This window comes from Lissotriton vulgaris, chromosome 9, assembly GCF_964263255.1.
Source record: "Lissotriton vulgaris chromosome 9, aLisVul1.2, whole genome shotgun sequence".
NCBI classification, from domain to species: domain Eukaryota; kingdom Metazoa; phylum Chordata; class Amphibia; order Caudata; family Salamandridae; genus Lissotriton; species Lissotriton vulgaris.
In genome coordinates, this window is record NC_141697.1 from 3,552,716 (window position 1) to 3,570,272 (window position 17,557).

At 45.7% G+C, this 17,557-nt stretch overlaps 1 pseudogene; it reads right to left on the reverse strand.

Annotated features, from left to right (window-relative positions):
* Positions 1–14,401: 14,401 nt before the first annotated feature.
* Positions 14,402–16,939, reverse strand: LOC147689517 (18S ribosomal RNA; annotated as a pseudogene).
* Between the last annotated feature and the right edge of the window lie 618 nt (positions 16,940–17,557).

Genomic DNA, 17,557 nt, shown 5'->3' on the forward strand with positions numbered 1-17,557 from the left:
GTCCGTTATAACCCCGAGGTACAACATCAATCATACGTAAATAGTGTGAGCATTCAACGCGATCAAGAATGTACTTACAATAGATTTAGGATGCAAGAACACGCGTCCTGTTGTTAGCGCCCTTCACCATAAGTTGGGAGACGGAGTGTCCCGTGAAAGCGGAAGTATAACGAGAGTAGCGAGTGAAATAAAGAAAGGACCATAAAGTGTGGCGGCCATCTTCAAGTGGTGAAATGAACAGTGAATCCCCGGCTGTGAGAGAGTAGCTAAACAATGGAAATCGGGTGCAAAACTAAATGTACACAATGTAAACAAGTGGTAAAGATAAAATAGGACATAGTTGGGCATGTGATAACTGTGGTAAATGCTAGACATCAAAAGAAAAGTGCAGAAAATGAAAAGCAAAAGCAAAAAATGAATCACGTGGGTTCACAGGTAAATACTTTGTCACATCAGATAAGGCAGTTGCATTAAAGATAACATTGAAACTCCATCCGATCATTAAGACCAGATGGTTTCATGGTTTGCAGAAATTTAATCCAGTGGTTTTCACGCTGCAGTAGAAAATTGTTATTGTCTCGGTCGTCTCGCTTGTTAACCACTTCTACAGCAGCGAACCAAAGTTGACTGATGTTATGTCTGCTTTCTTTGAAATGTTGGGCCAGGTTCGATTTTATGTTTGCCGTTCTTATATTGCTCTTATGTTCATTTATTCTCACTTTGAGTTTGCGTATAGTTTTGCCTGTGTACATCAGTCCACAAGGACATTTGATCACATATATGACATTCTCAGTGTCGCAGGTGGCATTCAATTTGAGTTTCACATCTGTGCCCTTCATGGGATGTTTTAGTACAGGGCCTTTGATCATGTTGTTGCAATTCTGACAATTCAAACAAGGTTGGTTCCCTTTGTAGTTGATTTTAGTTGTGATTCTAGGGTTTTTTATGATCTCCTTTAGGTTGTTTCCCCTTTTGTAAGCAAACAGAGGTTGTTCACTAAAAATTCCATTGAAGTCCTGTTCTTGACTAATGATAGGCCAGTGTTTCAAAATGGAAGTTTTGTAAGTCCTAGAGGCCTCAGAGAATTTAGATATAATTACAGGTCTTGTCTTTTGACTTTTCTGTTGAGTTGCTAATGCTTCCTCTCGTTTGATTCTATCACATCGTTCCTTAGCGTGAGTCAAAATCGTTTGAGGATATCCCCTTTTGGCAAAGCGTGTCCACATTTCAGAAGCTTGTTTTTCATACTTGTAGTTGTCAGATGCAATGCGTTTAACCCGCAGAAGCTGAGAAAACAGAAGATGATTTTTGAGTGATCTTTGATGGTAAGAATTGTAATGAAGGGTGTTGTTCTTGTCAGTGTGTTTCCTGTATAGGTCGGTCTCCAGATGATCTCGCACCCTTGTCACTCGCACATCGAGGAATGTGATTGTATTCTGACTGGTTTCATGGGTGAATTGTATACGATCATTGATGTGATTCAAATCCGTTAATGCTTTAAATAGGGATTCTTGATCTCCTTTCCATAATACGAATATGTCATCAATGTACCGCAAGAATGACATGGCATGTTGAATCCAAGGTGTCTGATTCAAGATATGGTTCTCCTCAAAATAAACCATGAATGCATTAGCATAGACAGGAGCAGCGCAATTGCCCATGGAGGTCCCGGACAATTGTGCATAACATTGATCATTCCAAGAGAAATAACTCTGATAAAGAGTGAAGTGCATCAGTTGCATCAAAAAAATTTGAAAATCATTGGAAAGGTCAGACTGTAGTAAGATGTTCTCCACTGCTTCCATCCCGAGATCATGTGGGATACTTGTGTACAAAGATTTGACATCAATAGAACACAGATAGATGGCAGCGTCTTCATCAAATCGGATGTCAATGATCTTCTGTAGGAAATGTGTAGTGTCCCTTATGTAGGTCCGAGATTGCTGAATGAGAGGTTGGAGATAGCGATCAATAAATTTGCCTGTGTTCTCATGGATACTGCCACGTGTAGACACGATTGGTCTGAATGGGGGTTGAGTGATGCTCTTGTGAACCTTCGGTAGCATATACATGCTAGGAGTGCTGGAATTAACTGGTGACAAGAATTTCTTGGTTTTGGTGTCTATGGTTCCATGTTCTTCAGCCATGGTCAGTATGTTAGTCAGAACTTCTCCATATTGTTTCGTAGGGTTGAAGTGAATAGGGCCATATGTGTTAATATCAGATAGGTGTTGACGAACCTGTTCATTGTAAAATGAGGTGTCCATGAGTACTAGTGCACCCCCCTTGTCAGCAGTTTGATAGGTAATCTCTTTCCTGTTGGCAAGATTGTTCAACAGTGAATATTCCTTGTTGGTCAGGTTAGTGTGTCTGGTCCTTTTGGAAAAATTGATCTTGCTAATGTCGTTTTTGACTAGGTTTTCGAAGATATCGAATGATTTATGGCTGATGGGTGCCATAAAAGAGCTCTTCGCCCGTAATCCTCTAAGTTGGTCTTCACGGTTGGTGTCTTGAGGAGGTAAAACATTATCAAAGAAGTGTCTTAAGCGCAAACTACGCATGAATTTGAATAAGCTGACCTCAAGCTCTAACTCATTGGTATGACTGGTTGGAATAAATGAGGTACCTTTCTGCAGTACGTTTAATTCTTGGTCAGACAGAGTATAGGAGGATATGTTGATCACTAGGTTGTCTTCTTCTTCGGTTTGTCCACCCTCTGGTTCAGTGTAGTGCTTCTCAATTCTCTCTCCTTCTCTTTCTCTCTTTCTTTCTCTCTTTCTTTTGACCTTGCTCCTCCTGGGTCGTCTCTTTCTCCCAGGCCTTCCCCTAAAAAAGGAACCGTAGAGAGGGTGGAAGATTCAGCACTGGTTGAAGGTGTTTGTGAGTTCCTGCGTCTTTGATCAGGTCGTGTGTCTTCCTCTGAAGATGAGGTCTCTGTAGCAGTGTTGGTATTTGACCTTGGTGGCTTGTTTTGACGTCTCCTAGCGTAGACCTCTGCCCAAGAGTATACCTCACCCAGCTTATAGTCTATGGTATCTCTGCGATACTTTCGTATTTTGCGTTCATCGATTTCCCTCGTGTGTTTGTCTAGTTGAATAGTTATATCTTCCAATATCTTGGACCATTCTTCCTTGGGTAACATGTCACTCAGTTCTTGTTTGCATTGTTGAATGTCTCTGTTTAGTTCTTCCAATGCTCTAGACAGTTCATCTACTATTAGCAATATTAAATCTAGCGAGCATTTATTAAGAATGGCGTACCATCTCTCTACAAATTTCGAGCTGTTCCTGCATAAGAGTGGTTTTAGAGGGACTCGGAGCCCCCTTGGGATTCGTTGAGCTCTGTGGTAACGAATTAAAGTACTGGCGTGAAGCCTTTGACTGATTTCCTTCTTTGAGAAGTAAAGCAATTGTTTGAGGCAACTTTCTTTGTTTCTGACGGACCCTTGTGGGTTATCCACCTCCGGGATCAAAGCATAAATTTTGTCTACATCTTCGGTGTTAAAAGCAAAGGTGTCTGCTTTTAAATCGGTGAGTGCCGTAATGTCATCATAAGCCATTGTGCATTCGGTGAATCGGTGATTTGGGGTGCAGTGTCCCTGGTCAGGGTCAACTTGAACAAACAGAAGGTGTGGGTCACGCACTCCTCGGGGTGATATCTCCGCAGCACACCACAAAATACTAACTTTGATACACCGAGGAGTGCGTGACCCACACCTTCTGTTTGTTCAAGTTGACCCTGACCAGGGACACTGCACCCCAAATCACCGATTCACCGAATGCACAATGGCTATTACGGCACTCACCGATTTAAAAGCAGACACCTTTGCTTTTAACACCGAAGATGTAGACAAAATTTATGCTTTGATCCCGGAGGTGGATAACCCACAAGGGTCCGTCAGAAACAAAGAAAGTTGCCTCAAACAATTGCTTTACTTCTCAAAGAAGGAAATCAGTCAAAGGCTTCACGCCAGTACTTTAATTCGTTACCACAGAGCTCAACGAATCCCAAGGGGGCTCCGAGTCCCGCTAAAACCACTCTTATGCAGGAACAGCTCGAAATTTGTAGAGAGATGGTACATCATTCTTAATAAATGCTCGCTAGATTTAATATTGCTAATAGTAGATGAACTGTCTAGAGCATTGGAAGAACTAAACAGAGACATTCAACAATGCAAACAAGAACTGAGTGACATGTTACCCAAGGAAGAATGGTCCAAGATATTGGAAGATATAACTATTCAACTAGACAAACACACGAGGGAAATCAATGAACGCAAAATACGAAAGTATCGCAGAGATACCATAGACTATAAGCTGGGTGAGGTATACTCTTGGGCAGAGGTCTACGCTAGGAGACGTCAAAACAAGCCACCAAGGTCAAATACCAACACTACTACAGAGACCTCATCTTCAGAGGAAGACACACGACCTGATCAAAGACGCACGAACTCACAAACACCTTCAACCAGTGCTGAATCTTCCACCCTCTCTACGGTTCCTTTTTTAGGGGAAGGCCCGGGAGAAAGAGACGACCCAGGAGGAGCAAGGTCAAAAGAAAGAGAGAAAGAAAGAGAGAAAGAGAAGGAGAGAGAATTGAGAAGCACTACACTGAACCAGAGGGTGGACAAACCGAAGAAGAAGACAACCTAGTGATCAACATATCCTCCTATACTCTGTCTGACCAAGAATTAAACGTACTGCAGAAAGGTACCTCATTTATTCCAACCAGTCATACCAATGAGTTAGAGCTTGAGGTCAGCTTATTCAAATTCATGCGTAGTTTGCGCTTAAGACACTTCTTTGATAATGTTTTACCTCCTCAAGACACCAACCGTGAAGACCAACTTAGAGGATTACGGGCGAAGAGCTCTTTTATGGCACCCATCAGCCATAAATCATTCGATATCTTCGAAAACCTAGTCAAAAACGACATTAGCAAGATCAATTTTTCCAAAAGGACCAGACACACTAACCTGACCAACAAGGAATATTCACTGTTGAACAATCTTGCCAACAGGAAAGAGATTACCTATCAAACTGCTGACAAGGGGGGTGCACTAGTACTCATGGACACCTCATTTTACAATGAACAGGTTCGTCAACACCTATCTGATATTAACACATATGGCCCTATTCACTTCAACCCTACGAAACAATATGGAGAAGTTCTGACTAACATACTGACCATGGCTGAAGAACATGGAACCATAGACACCAAAACCAAGAAATTCTTGTCACCAGTTAATTCCAGCACTCCTAGCATGTATATGCTACCGAAGGTTCACAAGAGCATCACTCAACCCCCATTCAGACCAATCGTGTCTACACGTGGCAGTATCCATGAGAACACAGGCACATTTATTGATCGCTATCTCCAACCTCTCATTCAGCAATCTCGGACCTACATAAGGGACACTACACATTTCCTACAGAAGATCATTGACATCCGATTTGATGAAGACGCTGCCATCTATCTGTGTTCTATTGATGTCAAATCTTTGTACACAAGTATCCCACATGATCTCGGGATGGAAGCAGTGGAGAACATCTTACTACAGTCTGACCTTTCCAATGATTTTCAAATTTTTTTGATGCAACTGATGCACTTCACTCTTTATCAGAGTTATTTCTCTTGGAATGATCAATGTTATGCACAATTGTCCGGGACCTCCATGGGCAATTGCGCTGCTCCTGTCTATGCTAATGCATTCATGGTTTATTTTGAGGAGAACCATATCTTGAATCAGACACCTTGGATTCAACATGCCATGTCATTCTTGCGGTACATTGATGACATATTCGTATTATGGAAAGGAGATCAAGAATCCCTATTTAAAGCATTAACGGATTTGAATCACATCAATCATCGTATACGATTCACCCATGAAACCAGTCAGAATACAATCACATTCCTCGATGTGCGAGTGACAAGGGTGCGAGATCATCTGGAGACCGACCTATACAGGAAACACACTGACAAGAACAACACCCTTCATTACAATTCTTACCATCAAAGATCACTCAAAAATCATCTTCCATTTTCTCAGCTTCTGCGGGTTAAACGGATTGCATCTGACAACTACAAGTATGAAAAACAAGCTTCTGAAATGTTGACACGCTTTGCCAAAAGGGGATATCCTCAAACGATTTTGACTCACGCTAAGGAACGATGTGATAGAATCAAACGAGAGGAAGCATTAGCAACTCAACAGAAAAGTCAAAAGACAAGACCTGTAATTATATCTAAATTCTCTGAGGCCTCTAGGACTTACAAAACTTCCATTTTGAAACACTGGCCTATCATTAGTCAAGAACAGGACTTCAATGGAATTTTTAGTGAACAACCTCTGTTTGCTTACAAAAGGGGAAACAACCTAAAGGAGATCATAAAAAACCCTAGAATCACAACTAAAATCAACTACAAAGGGAACCAACCTTGTTTGAATTGTCAGAATTGCAACAACATGATCAAAGGCCCTGTACTAAAACATCCCATGAAGGGCACAGATGTGAAACTCAAATTGAATGCCACCTGCGACACTGAGAATGTCATATATGTGATCAAATGTCCTTGTGGACTGATGTACACAGGCAAAACTATACGCAAACTCAAAGTGAGAATAAATGAACATAAGAGCAATATAAGAACGGCAAACATAAAATCGAACCTGGCCCAACATTTCAAAGAAAGCAGTCATAACATCAGTCAACTTAGGTTCGCTGCTGTAGAAGTGGTTAACAAGCGAGACGACCGAGACAATAACAATTTTCTACTGCAGCGTGAAAACCACTGGATTAAATTTCTGCAAACCATGAAACCATCTGGTCTTAATGATCGGATGGAGTTTCAATGTTATCTTTAATGCAACTGCCTTATCTGATGTGACAAAGTATTTACCTGTGAACCCACGTGATTCATTTTTTGCTTTTGCTTTTCATTTTCTGCACTTTTCTTTTGATGTCTAGCATTTACCACAGTTATCACATGCCCAACTATGTCCTATTTTATCTTTACCACTTGTTTACATTGTGTACATTTAGTTTTGCACCCGATTTCCATTGTTTAGCTACTCTCTCACAGCCGGGGATTCACTGTTCATTTCACCACTTGAAGATGGCCGCCACACTTTATGGTCCTTTCTTTATTTCACTCGCTACTCTCGTTATACTTCCGCTTTCACGGGACACTCCGTCTCCCAACTTATGGCGAAGGGCGCTAACAACAGGACGCGTGTTCTTGCATCCTAAATCTATTGTAAGTACATTCTTGATCGCGTTGAATGCTCACACTATTTACGTATGATTGATGTTGTACCTCGGGGTTATAACGGACTTATTGCGTGTTCGCGTGTAACACGATAAAGCATGAGAGCAGTCACCTCATTTGCATGTTTCATTTACCGAGCACTATTGACTTTTAGCTTTCTTTATTTGCACGTTTTACTTACCGAGCAGCATTGGATTGTTAGCCTTGAGCCACGTTATTCTTAGACTTTATCATTTTTGGACACGTTTTATTCAGACACTTTTATGTCACTTTATGTCACTTACCGAGCACCATTGGATTGTTAGTCTTTTGCCACGTTATTCTTTGACTTCACTATTTATGGATACGTTTTATTCAGACACTTTAATATCACTTTTCTTCACATTTCTTGCACTTAATTAAACCGGGACATTTACTACAGTGACAACCTTATGTAAATACACTTCTGCCGACGAGGATCATACTTAGTTCATTTTATCTTGCTCTTAGGATTCCCCTGATGAAGGATCTAGTATCCAAAATGCATTGGGAAATGATGTACACCCATACCTTTTGATTGGATACACCTGTAACATGAAATTTCATTGATTTGGAGAATAATACATGTGAGATAAAACATGGAGAATTCAACGATAAATTTGGTTTAATTTTTGGAATTAATTTGGAATGATTCATTGAAGAAACTTACTCGTTTCTATTGAGGTTGTGCGCTGAGAGTTGGCATCTACCCTAGGTGCCACCAACCATTCAGTGATTTCCACACCTTCTTGTCGGGGGGTGATATCTCCGCAGCACACCACAAAATGCTAACTTTGATACACCGAGGAGTGCGTGACCCACACCTTCTGTTTGTTCATGTTGGACTGATTTGTCCGAACATCAGAGATGGTTGTTGCCTAACGCGTATGTGCTTCCAGTTGTTACAATGGCACACATTAGTGTGAAAGGGATTTGCAAGTTGTTGGCTCCGGTTTGGCAGAATGTAGGGATCCCCAGATGTGCAGAGAATTTAGTTAAGAACTGTATATTGTGTTTGATGCATAATCCTGGTAAGGGAACTCCAACACCAGCTGGTCATTTTGCTCCTCCTACGTATCCGTTCGAGGCTTTGCAGCTAGATTTTATTCATATGGAAAGATGCAACAACTTAAAGTATGTGTTAGTGGTTGTTTGCTCTTTTTCTAGATGGGTAGAAGCTTACCCCCTTAAGGACAATACTGCTTTGTCCACAGCGAAAGTTTTGATAAAAGAGTTTTTCCCGAGATTCGGAATGCCGAGAATCATCTGGAGTGATAACGGAAGTGAATTTGTGGGTCAAGTGATGAAGAGAGTGTGTGAGGGTCTCGGGATTAGGCAGAAATTCCACGCTGCAAATCATCCCCAATCAGCTGGTTTAGTTGAGTGCTATAATGGCACCCTTAAGTTAAAGTTGGCCAAAATTCAAGAAAGCACTGGTTTACAATGGCCAGATGCCTTGCCATTAGCACTTTTGTCCACCCGAATGACTGTGCATTCAAGAATGGGTTTGAGTCCACATGAAGTTGTGTTTGGTCGCCCGGCGAATATTTGGGGCGTACCAAGACCGACGAGGTTTAGTGACCTCGAATACCCTGTTTTGCTTGACTATCTGCGTGAATTGACAACTAAAATTAGTGTTTTACGCCAACAGGTACACAATAGTCTTCCTCAAGCTACAGAGGATTCTGGTCACTCCCTTGAACCCGGTGTATGGGTTTTTGTCCGGAATTTCCAGCGTACGAAGAACGAGCAACCCCGCTGGACTGGGCCCTATCAGGTCCTTCTGTCGACGAGATCTGCGGTGCGAGTGCGTGGAAAGCGCAACTGGAATCAGGGCTCGCACACCAAAAAGGCACCTTTGCCTTTGCCTTATGACAAGTGGGTCCAGGAAGGTCTTGGAGATTCTGAGACAGAGACAGTACCGTGATTCTTGCCGTTCAGCGATGCCCGTTTGATTGGAACTAGTTCAGAAAAGGAGAGCGATAGAATTTTACAAGCATCAATACTTCCTGCAGAGCGATTGGACACTACAGAGCCTCACCTTTTGTTTACTGATCAAGAACAATCCGGAAGAGATCGATGTAATCTGAGATCGAGAATTACGGACAAATAAAGATATTATTAAAGTTGATTTTTTTTTTACTGTTTGCAGGTTAACTCTCCACCAAGGATCTACTCATTTTTGTTTTTCTTGAACTGCCATCCGGTTCTTGCTGCTAGGGTCGCGGTTGCTACCAGTCTTGGGAGTGTAAGCCTGAGACACTAGGTCGAGGGTTCTGTAGGCCCGAGGCAGCCTTCCTGGGTGCAGCAGAGGCACTCTCAAGCAGAATCAACCAACCACCGCGGGCAGCGCTTTTAGTTTAGGATGGATTCCTTTGAGTTGGAGAGACCTGTACAGACACTGACTTTTAGAAAACGTATACGCAAGATAATGTCGAAAAAATGCTTTTTGATACCATGTTTGCTTCTGCTATTGAGTTTCGTAATTTTTATAACTGGTTATGTAGCATTTATTTTTAAAATGACGTCTAATTCCACTGTGCAACCTACACCTTCACCTACTATTTCTTCTCATTCTTTCCATCCTTTGCCCGAATATGAGGTAGTCAGACGTTTGGAATTTTCTAATAATTCCTTCATACAGCTTTTGCACCAGCATGAGTTAGTGATTAATACAACAAACTGCTGGATTTGTGGTTTGATGCCCCATACAACTGATAAAGGTATTCCTTATTTAGTTTTGCCCTTCAGTCTAAATGGGTCGATTCGAGCTTACAGAACTATGTTCATCTATGCCCATAGTGTCCACCCCCTACGTTCACCGAAAGACAATCCGAAGAATAGTCCTATAGATAGAGGCATAGTCGACATGATTAGAGGGACTAATGCAGTAGAGACTATTCCGAAAGATGAGAGGCAACCATATAGTGGTTGGAACGTCACTGGATATGGAGTTAGTCTGAGTATTAACCAGCGAGTGGAAAGTCCTCTACCGATCTGGATAGTGCCCCATAAAGGCTACTATTGTCTGCAGGGCAACGGTAAAAATCCGAAGGCTCAGTTAGGGAAGAGTGTTTGCGCTGAGACTTATGTGTTACCGTTTCAGTCTTCCCCAGCGTTCTTAGCTGCTAAGGGTACCTACTTTGTTTGCTATGACAAAGCGTATACATGGTTGCCCCCCGACTTCTCGGGCACATGTTTTGTTTCCTTTCTGTTACCCCCCATTTTTACAGCTGCGGCAGACTATCACAAGACGAGGGTTGCTAGAGGTGTCTTTAGCCAAGAAGACACTGCAGGACAAGAATTGGGAGATTTCGTTAAGGGTTTTCTGCCGTTTTGGGGACCTATGGCTAACAGTAGGAATATTCGTCAGCTTACGAGAGTGGTTGAGTCCACCATAGTTGAGACTGCCGGTGCCCTTGGTAACTTGACTGCTGAGCTCCAGTCGGATAGACTCATTACACTTCAGAATAGAGTTGCCCTAGACGTTATTCTAGCAGATCGAGGTGGAGTATGTAGATTGATTCAATCAAGCTGCTGTGTTTTTATTCCAGACAACGCTCCATCAGTCTTCCAGGCCATTTCCAAATTGCACAAAATCTCTGATTCTGTCCATCTGGACAAAGGAGATTGGTCTTTGATGGGATGTTATGGGGATTGATATCCACTTGGGGTTGGAAGATTTTGATGGTCATTGGGATGGTCTTAGCAATCCTGTTCATGTTCTGTCTCTGTGTACAGTGTGCTCCAGCTATTTGTGGCCTTTGTGCTACTCTGTGTGTACAGAAACCTGTCCGGAGAGAGATGCATAGTAATAGGATGATGCTGATGAATGAATATAGATCCGGATTCAGATTAAAATGGGTCTGGGTTTATTGCCTATGATAGGGCAAAAGGAGGGTCTGTGGTTCCGTGGTCCCGAATTGGGTTCGATAGTTCCGAACCCGATTTATAAAGATCGTCAGAAATGGACGATTTTGGTCTCAATAGACCGCAAATGGCGAGTGTAACGTGTCTGAGTGTTTTCGTATGAACCGATATAGGAGAACACTCTGTATTCAGGGATTTAGTCTGAACCTTCGGGTTCCATTTTTTATGTGGCAGCCATTTTGTGTGGTTGCCCTAACATAGGCCCGATGAGTGCGGCCGAGAAGTCCTTGAGACACGTACGCCTTAGCTGACTTCTGGTTGACCTGGCCGAACTGACTCCTCGCCTGGGGCGAATCCCGCTGAGCCAGTTCCTCATTCAGCAGCTGGCCTGATAAAGATCAAAGGGCAGGACGTGTCCGATTTTATGGTACACCGTTCCCACTCCTCTATCTCCTTTCCATCTGTTTCTGCCTTTCCTTTATGACTTGATCATCGATCTGGGTTGAAGGGTTTATGATGGGTTTGTCCGGCCTGATCGAACAGGAAACCAAGCAAGCGTGCAATCCTTTTTGGTGGGCTGGACAACGGAAAATGGGATTGTCTTTGACTGTCGTCATTTGCTACTTTTGAAATGCTACGTTGCTATTGGTCAGTTTGTATGCACCAAATGTAAATTGTAATGCTGCCTGAGGCACGATTTTTCGGCATAAAAGACCGAGCTCCGTTTATCTAAGTGTGCAGTCTCTGACGAACTACCCGTGTGTACTTCGTAGATCTCTGTCCCTGGTTGCAACCAATAAACTTTGGTCTTTGACATCACCAAGAAGTATCCCGTGTCTCTGTTTGCCAAGACAGGGGAATCCGGGGTCTTTGGGTGTTGCCCTGACACCGCTGGGTTACCGGATTAGTACCGGTTCTGAAAAAAACCCAGTACCTCATCTTCCCTCTCCGCTCTCGCCTCTTCCCTCTCCCCTCTTCCCTCTCTGCTCTCCCCTCCCCCTCTCCCCCCCTCTCCACTCTCCCCTCTTCCCTCTCCCCTCTCCCCTCTCCGCACTCCCCTCTCCGCTCTCCGCTCTCCCCTCTCGTCTCTCCGCTCTACGCTCTCCCCTCTCCCCTCTTCCCTCACCCCTCTCTCCCCTCTCCCTTCTCCCCTCTCTCCCCTCTCTCACCTCTCCCCTCTCTCCCCTCTCGCCTCTCCCCTCTCCCCACTTCCCTCTCTGCTCTCCCCTCTCGCCTCTCCGCTCTCCCCTCCCCCTCTCCCCTTCCCCTCTCCGCTCTCCCCTCTCCCCTCTCCCCTCTCCGCTCTCCCCTCTGTGCTCTCCCCTCTCCGCTCTCCCCTCTCGTCTCTTGTCTCTCCGCTCTCCCCTCTCCCCTCTCCCCTCTTCCCTCACCCCTCTCCCTTCTCCCCTCTCTCCCCTCTCCCCTCTCTCCCCTCTCACCTCTCCCCTCTCCCCTCTACCCCTCCCCTCCTGCCTCTCTCCTCTCCCCTCTCTCTTTTCCCCTCTCTTTTCTCCCCTCTCCCCACTCCGCTCTACCCTCTCGCCTCTCCGCTCTACGCTCTCCACTCTCCCCACTTCTCTCCCCGCTCTCCCCTCTTCCCTCTCCGCTCTCCCCTCTCTCCCCTCTCCTCTCTTCCCTCTCCCCTCTCTCCTCTATTCCCTCTCCCCTCTCCCCCCTCTCCCTTGTCTCCCCTCTCCCCTCTCCCCTCTTGCCTCTCTCCTCTCCCCTCTCCCCTCTCTCCCCTCTTCCCTCTCCCTTCTCTCCCCTCTTCCCTCTCCCCTCTCCCCCCTCTCCCCTGTCTCCCCTCTCCCCTCTTGCCTCTCTCCTCTCCCCTCTAACCTCTCCCCATGGGCCTTACTAAGAAGCTCTTTTTCATCAACTTGGGGCTTACAGAACTTGGGGGGACACACAAGTCAGAGTTATCTGGGTTGGCTGATCCGCCAGTCATCTGGTGAGCCAGCCACTGACTGGTCATCTTGTCAGCCAGCCTGGCTACGAGATGGTTGGTCTGACCGGGTGAACAGCGTGCCCTGGCAGGAGCAGACGACGAGGCCAGCACTTGACGCTCCTTTCTAGGGGCCACTAACCAGCTTCTTGCCTTCAGGCAACTCAGCTTGGGCCAGCTCCAGCCATCTGGTCATCTTACTGACCTGTGAGTGATAGCGCCCCATCCCTGCACCGGCGGCTCAGGGCCGGAGTGAGAGGCCCCCCCATGCCGCACTGCATGGGTGGGAGGCAGCCTCCCCCAGGCCCACACCCGTCCCTCTCTCCCTCCCTCCAGCCGGGTGGCAGAGGGACTCCAGGGGGCCACAGGCACCCCCAGATGGAGACAAAAGCTTGCCTCAGAGGATGATTCTCAATAGATCATACTGTGCTAGCTGCTCTGCTACTGGAAACGCTGACCCAGAATCAATTTGTCTACAAATGATTTAGCACTGGTGTCCGACGAACATGCGGTGCACTAAGGGTGATGGGGCAATCCTATTCATGCTCTAGTCCCCAAGCGAGCGGCTCTAGGCACTGGCCTAGATGCCGACTATCCCAGGCTGAGACTCCACGGCACTGCTGTATTGTTACGGCTTAGCAGGGATTCTGACTTAGCAACAAACTGAAATGAAATGAATGAATGAAATGAAATGAAATACCAGCATTTGTAAAGCGGACAGCTACCCCTGGAGAGGTGTTCCAGCGCTGGGGGCCATCTGGAAGATTAAGTGAGCTATTGCCCAGAGTCACAAGGTGCTGGGCTAACCTACCGCCGGCTTGGGGATCCAACCGTGAGCCCTTGTGTGCCGGAGTCAGCCACCCTGGCAGCTGCACCACACCTCTGCCACATTCTGATATAAGCCACAGATGGTACCTTCACCCCATTGGCTCCTCAGCAAAGCACATATGCCCACGGGCAGATTTATTAAGGTTTCACGCAACGCAGGGCAGGAGGCAAATTTGCTGCACTCAGTTGCATGAAATGGGGAGAGTAGAAGGTATGGCACACTTCTGCTCCCTCCTGCCCTTGCGCCCCAACACAGGCACCTTGCGCCCCAACACAGGCACCTTGCGCCGTGCTGCCTGAGTTACAAACAAGATTGTTTTAGTGCAGAACAAAGTACCTTCCTACACAAAGACAATCCTTAAAGGCATTTTCCTTGTTCTGTGTGCTCCAGAATATCCAACACAGAAGAAGGACTGAGGAGAAACAAAGATATTTCTCCTTGGTGCGCCTGGGTCTGGCGGACGGGATAAGACATGAAAGGGCAAAGACAACAACACTCAGTGCTTACAAAGAGCAAGGACTTCACCAACGCAAGATTATGACCCACTCTTACTGGGAATTCCTCATTCATGGGAAATCATTGCGATCCCCAAACCCTATTAAAAACGAGGTCAGTGTTTTATCGCATCTATTGGCGAAGGGTAGACACACGCTGATCCGTTCACTGTAGAACACATGCAACACAGATATTGAAGACCTGTTATTGCTTTATCTTGTGTGGCAGTATACCACTTGCACCTCTACGAAGTTGAAAGCTGACTGTTGAGGGTCATGAGACTGGAGGAGTATCATTAGTGATCAAAAATACCCAGAACAACTGCTTAATCAACTTATAACAACCATGAAACGCCACCAACAGAATCGAAAAATAGCTGTTATTTTTCAGTCCTTGTGTCCGGGCCGAGTGAGGTTTTTAAGCCCCAGACTCCACTCCCGGTGGCGCCCTTCCGTCAACTCCTTCAACGTTCAGCTTTCAATGATACGCCTCCCTGAACTGAAAGATTGGGTTCACAGAAGCTGGTCAGCGGGTCATGATAATAACGCAACTGGGTTGCTAGTTGGCATCATTGTAGTCAGAACTACGATGGTAACTGACCGTCTTAGAACCTCCGACTTTCATTCTTTATCAATGAAAACATTCTTGGCAAAGGCTTTCACTTTGGCTCTTTTTGCGGGGTCCAAGAATTTCAACACTAGCGGCATAATCAAATGCTCCCGGCCGTCCCTCTTATTCATAGCACCAGTTCCGAAACCCAACAAAATAGTACCAGTGCCCTTTTCCATTATTCCCAGCTGAGTATTCAGGTAACTAGCCTGGTTAGAACATTGTGGGCCTCATTTATGAGGAGTGATGCTTCGCTGCATGAAAGCAACGATGCGTCACGTCGCAGTGCGCACTCTTTGCGACATGATGGATGCGTCAAATTTACGTCAGTATTTCTGACGTATCTGTAGGCACAAAAGTGACGCATTGCTGGAGTGTGTCACAAAAGTGACGCAACTCCAGCAATGTGTCCTTTCACATGGGTAAGCCCCATGTGAAAGGGCCTGTGTCAGTCTTACGCCTGCTGTGATGCAGGCGTAAGATATTGACACAATTGCACCTTAGAAGTGGCGCAGTGAAATCTCGTAGATTTCACTGCGTCATTTCTACCAGGCTTGCTTACTTGGGAACGCCCACCCCGCATACATTATATCTGACGCAGGCATAAGGTATCGCTGGGGTTTACAAAGTGATGCATCTGCTTAGATGCATCACTTTGTAAATAGTGCGCAACAGGAGGCATGTTTTACGCCACCGTTGCCAGGACCATTCCAAGTTCCAATGACGAGCTTTTTAACTGCAGCAACCTTAATATACCCTATTGGATCTAGAATTACCGGGGGTGCTGGCACCAGACTTGCTCTCCAATGATCCGCTTTAAAAGATTCAGGGGCATATTATCAACGGCCAGCGATATTTATCGCTGGCCTCTCTTAGCATTAAAATGTTTAACGCCGGCTATCGCAAATAATTATCGCCATGCTAGCACTGTATTACCAACGCATAGCGCAATGGCGATATTTATTCTAGCAATAGCGATGTTTTCTATGGAACATCGCTGGTTTTCCAGCGATGTTCCATGGAAAACGGCGATATCCTTCTTGATAGGGACTGTGGTCTCAGCCACACAATCCACCTCCAATGATAAGTATGCCTTAGTCTGGAATTTAACAGACATTAAATTCCAGCGTTAAGCCCTGTTAGCGATATAAATATCAGCGCTAACCCGGACGGAGCCTCGTTGTTAATACAGCGAAGCCCCGTTAGCGATAATTTTTGATGTAGTTTACGAGGCACGCCTACCTTGCATCTCATTACTGATGCGAAGCGATAATAAACCGGGCGCTAAGGCAAGGAAACACACGCTAGCGTGCCCTTGTTAAGAAGGCGATAACATTTTCGCCCTAAAACGGACGATAAAGCGGCGATAATGTAATCGCAGGCCCTTGTAATATGCCCCTTAAGGTGTTGTCATTCTAATTACAGGGGCTCAAAGAGTCCTGTATTTTGTTTTGTCACTACCTCCCCAAGGGCGGGTAAATTGGGTGCCCGGCAGCCATTTCTCCGGCTCTCTCTCAGGAGTCAAACCCTGATTCTCTGTTACTTACGGTCACATAGAATTCACAGACTGGACCATTGAGAGTTGATAGGGCAGACATCTGTATGTACTGTCACTGCCACGGAGACGTGCGATCGGCCCAAGGTTACCTAGAGCCACCTTAGCAGCCAGACGAGTCTGAATCTGTCTTAGTCTCATAAATGCACGCATTCCAGGAAGTCAGAATGTGTTGGCATGTATTAACTCTAGAATGACCACAGTAATCCAAGTAACAGATGAAGGAATCGAAGGAACAATAACTGATTTAACGAGCTATTCACACTTTGACTGTACTGGCCGTGTGTTCTTACACGTGAATGGCTTTAATCTTTGAGACATGCATATCTACTGGCAGGATCAACCGTTTAGCTGCACCTGCTGGACGGGTTGTTGGGAGCTGCGTGCCGGTCCCTAACCAATCGCACCCATCAGGCACCTACTTTGGGAGCTCCTGCTTGCTTGAAGGCCAGGGGGCACAAGTAGGCCTAGAGGCACTGGCGGGCAAAGCCTGCTCCATGATAAGAGAAGGGAGTGGCCGGCAAGGGGCAGCCTGAGCAAGGCACAGGGGTGCTGTGTCCAGCCCTTGGCATTCGGAGCCACCCCACTTAGTGGTTGTTCCGAGCTCTTACAGAAATTTACTGGGTGGAGAAGGGCAACAGTTGGGCGCACAGGGCCCTAACCACCAGGCAGCATCTGGGACTAGCATCACCGACCCCACTCACTCTGGTGAAAGCACTTCACAAGTCCGGCTTCTTGGCCTGCGCTCTGCTGAGAGGCCTCCCCAAAATGCAAGCCATTGAGTAGGACAGTGCAGGCAGGGTGGGAGCTCTTCAATTGAGGTTTGCCAAGCAGTCCATCCCTAAATGGACCATGAGTGCCCAATTGATCAGAATACAGTGATAGCTCAACTGCCCCGGTGCAGGCCGCCCTGCCCAAGATGTCAGCTTTGCATTGCTGGCTGCTCTCCAGACTTTGAGGAAAGGCC